Genomic DNA, 4736 nt, shown 5'->3' with positions numbered 1-4736 from the left:
CCATATGACCTTCGTCAACCTTCCTGCCCCGGCCACAGTGGCCTCTGCAAGCAGGAAGGGGCTGGAGAAAAAGCTGAGCCAAGATGTGGCCTCAGCTTGAGTTTGGAGGTCAGCTCTATGGAGAAAAATAATGCTGAGTAGCAGGCCCAGAGTGTCTTGATGGGGGTGGGGGTTGTTCCTGACTGGGTGGCCAGGGAAAGGCCTCCCTCACATCTGTGCTGAGGCTGGAATTCACGGAGAGAGTGTACCATCGAAAATGGGGAGGAAAAATGTATTTCAGGCAGAGGAAATGGCAAGTGCAAAGGCTCTCAGAAGCCCATTGAGTCAGTGCCCTCCTTAGTGCCAGATTTTCTGGAAGAGAAATGCCTTTTTTTTTTTAAAATGTTCAATTAGCCAACATATAGTTGGCTCTATATCATTATTTTTTGATGTAGAATTCAATGATTCAATAGTTGCCTATAACACCCAGTGCTCATCACATCACTTGCCCTCCTTAGTACCCATCACTAGGCTAACCCATCCCCCCACCCCCTCCCTTCTGAAACCTTCAGTTTGTTTCCCGGAGTCCAGAGTCTCATGGTTTGTCTCCCTCTGATTTCTTCCCATTCAGTTTTCCCTCCCTTCCCCTATGGTTCTCCATGCTATTCCTTATGTTCCACATAGGAGTGAAACCATATGATAATTGTCTTTCTCTGCTTGAGAATAATTCCCTCCAGTTCCATCCATGTCGATGGGAATGGTGGGTATTCATCCTTTCTGATGGCTGAGTAATATTCCATTGTATACATGGACCACATCTTTATCCATTGGTCTATTGAAGGGCATCTTGGCTCCAGTAGCCAAACTGTGGACATTGCTGCTATGAACATTGGGGTGCATGTGCCCCCTTTTTTCACTACATCTGTATCTTTGGGGTAAATACCTAGAGAAATGCTTTTATCCAAAGGAATAACTAATAGTGGAATTTCAGGCAATGAAGTCAGGCATGGGACAGGTTTCTCTCTCTCTCTCTTAACATCACTCTATTGAGGTCTGAAGAATGAGCTTGGTGAGATCAAGAATTTTTAAAAAATCGTAAAAATTAAAAGCCCCCTCCAAGAGCTTCCTTTGGTAGCCCCCAATGACCTGCCAGAAGTCTTTGTGAAAATTAGGAAAAAGTGCCCCCCACCTCGGCAGATGCTGACTCACTCCCAGGGTGTCCAATAGGCACAGCCACACAGAATCACTGGTGTCCGGCGAGGGACAGAAAAAAATCCCATTTTATTAAATTAATTAATTAATTTTAAAAATCCCATTTTTGCAAGGGTGGTTCAACATTCACAAATCAATCAATGTGATAGAACACATTAATAAGAGGAGAGAGAAGAACCATATGGTCCTCTCAATTGATTTGACAACATACAACATCCTTTCCTGATTAAAACTCTTCAGAGTATAGGGATAGAGGGAACATTGCTCAGGTTCATAAAATCCATCTATGAAAAACCCACTGCAAATATCATTCCTAATGGGGAGAAGCTGAGAGCCTTTCCCTTAAGACCAGGAACATGACAAGGATGCCCACTCTCACCACTATTGTTCAACATAGTACTGGACGTCCCAGCAACAGCAGACAACAAAAAAAAAAATAAAAGGTATTCAAATTGGCAAAGAAGAAGTCAAACTCTCTCTTTTCGCAGACGACATGATACTTTATGTGGAAAACCCAAAAGACTCCACCCCCAAATTACTAGAACTCATACAGCAATTCAGTAATGTGGCAGGATACAAAATCAATGCACAGAAATCGGTTGCTTTCTTATACACTAACAATGCAACTGTAGAAAGAGAAATTAGAGAAACAATTCCATTTACAATAACACCAAAAACCATAAGATACCTCAGAATAAACCTAACCAAAGAGGTAAAGGATCTATACTCTAGGAACTACAAAACACTCAGGAAAGAAATTGAAGAAGACACAAAAAGATGGAAAAACATTCCATGCTCATGGATCAGAAGAATAAACATTGTTAAAATGTCTATGCTACCCAGAACAGTCTATACCTTCAATGCCATCCCGATCAAAATTCCAATGACATTTTTCTTTTTTTTTTTTTTAAAGATTTTATTTATTTTTTAGAGAGCAAGCGACAGAGAAACAGCATGAGAGGGCAGAAGGTCAGAGGGAGAAACAGGCTCCCCGCTGAGCCGGGAGCCCAATGTGGGACTCGATCCCAGGACCCTGGGCCGAAGGAGACGCCCAACCATCTGAGCCACCCAGCGCCCTCCAATGACATTTTTCAAAGTGCTGGAACAAACAATCCTAAAATTTGTATGGAATCAGAAAAGACCCCGAATTGCCAAGGAAGTTTTGAAAAAGAAAAACAAAGCTGGGGGCATCACGTTGCCCAATTTCAAGCTATATTACAAAGCAGTGATCACCAAGACAGCATGGTACTGTCACAAAAACAGACATACAGACCAATGGAACAGAATACAAAGCCCACATATGGACCCTCAACTCTATGGTCAAATCTTTGACAAAGCAGGAAAGAATATGCAATGGAAAAAAGACAGTCTCTTCAATAAATGGTGCTGGGAAAATTGGACAGCTATATACAGAAGAATGAAACTCGACCATTCTCTAACACCATACACAAAGATAAACTCAAAATGGATGAAAGACCACAATGTAAGATAGGAATCCATCAAAATCCTAGAGGAGAACATAGGCAGTAACTTCTTCGACATCAGCTGCAACAACTTCTTTCAAGATACATCTCCAAAAACTAGTGAAACAAAAGCAAAAATGAACTTTTGGGACTTCATCAAGATAAAAAGCTTCTGCATAGCAAAGGAAACAGTCAACAAAACAAAGAGGCAACCCATGGAATGGGAGAAGATATTTGCAAATGACACTACAGATAAAGGGCTGGTATCCAAGATCTATAAAGAACTTCTCAAACTCAACACCCCAAAAACAATGAATCAAGTCAAAAAATGGGCAGAAGACATGAAAAGACACTTCTCTGAAGAAGACGTACAAATGACTAACAGACACTTGAAAAAAATGTTCGTCATCATTAGCCATCAGGGAAATTCAAATCAAAACCACATTGAGATACCATGTTACACCAGTTAGAATGGCAAAAATGGACAGGGAAAGAAACAACAAATGTTAGAGAGGTTATGGAGAAAGGGGAACCCTTTTACACTGTTGGTGGGAATACGAGTTGGTACAGCCACTTTGGAAAACAGTGTGAAGGTACCTCAAAAAATTTAAAAATAGAGCTACCCTATGACCCAGCAATTGCACTCCTGGGTATTTAACCCCAAAAAACAGATGTAGTGAAAAGAAGGGCCATATGCACCCCAATGTTCCTAGCAGCAATGTCTGCAATAGCCAAACTGTGGAAAGAGCCGAGATGCCCTTCAACAGATGAATGGATAAAGAAGATGTGGTCCATATATACAATGGAATATTACTCAGCCATCAGAAAGGATGAATACCCAACTTTTACATCAACATGGATGGGACTGGAGGAGATTATGCTAAGTGAAATAAGTCAAGCAGAGAAAGTCAATTATCATATGGTTTCACTTATTTGTGGAACATAAGGAATAGCATAGAGGACATTAGGAGAAGGAAGGGAAAAATGAAGGGGGGGAAATCGAAGGGAGAGATGAACCATGAGAGACTATGGACTCTGAGAAACAAACTGAGGGTTTTAGAGGGGAGGGGGGTGGAGGGATTGGTTAGCCCAGTGATGGGTATTAAGGAGGGCATGTACTGCATGGAGCACTGGGTGTTATACGAAAACAATGAATCGTGGATCACCACTTCAAAAACTAATGTGTATTGTATGGTGACTAACATAACATAATAAAATAAAATTTAAAAAAAAATTTTAAAAATCCCGTTTTCACCACAGTTTTCTTATGCCACCACTTCTGACATTCTTAGAGATTCACTTCCCTCAAATTCTGTCCCGTTTGCCTGGGCTCTGGGGCCCTGTGTTTGGGGAATAAATATAATGGCTTATTATGACCTTCTTGAAGCTTCTGCACTTCCACATCCTCTTCTGCTTCTACTTCTAGCAGCATCCGAATGAGGTCCGGGGTGGGTAACAGCCCTTGCAGCTGTTGCTTATGCCCCTTGTGAGATGCAAAGCTCACAGGAGCCACTCAGGGCTCAGAGTTGCTTGCAGAAGTTTGCAGAGCAATCTGGTGGGGGCAGCAACGTTTGCAAGCACCAGGGATCCGTGCCAAGGGAGATGGAAAAGCAAATCCCTAAGCCTTCCCATGATGGCATACAGTGTTGGTTCCAAACACGGTGACCAAGCTTTAACTGTTGAGGAGGAAGGATTCCCAAGAAATATTTCTTACCAGTTCAAAGTGCAGTTAGGAAACAGAAACTTACCCGTTTGGCTCTTTTATGGTTAATTTTTAAATTTATTTATTTATTTATTTATTTATTTATTTATTTATTTATTTATTTATTTATTTATTGCTATGTTAATCACCATACATCACATCATTAGTTTTTGATGTAGTGTTCCATGATTCATTGTTTGCGTATAACACCCAGTGCTCCATGCAGAACGTGCCCTCTTTAATACCCATCACCAGGCTAACCCATCTCCCCATCCCCCTCCCCTCTAGAACCCTCAGTTTGTTTTTCAGAGTCCATAGTCTCTCATGGTTCGTCTCCCCCTCTGATTTCCCCCCTTCATTCTTCCCCTCCTGCTATCATC

Source organism: Mirounga leonina, unplaced genomic scaffold (genome assembly GCF_011800145.1).
Source record: "Mirounga leonina isolate KUSES-001 unplaced genomic scaffold, KU_Mleo_1.0 Mir_94, whole genome shotgun sequence".
Lineage (NCBI taxonomy): Eukaryota > Metazoa > Chordata > Mammalia > Carnivora > Phocidae > Mirounga > Mirounga leonina.
This window is presented reverse-complemented; position numbering follows the sequence as displayed.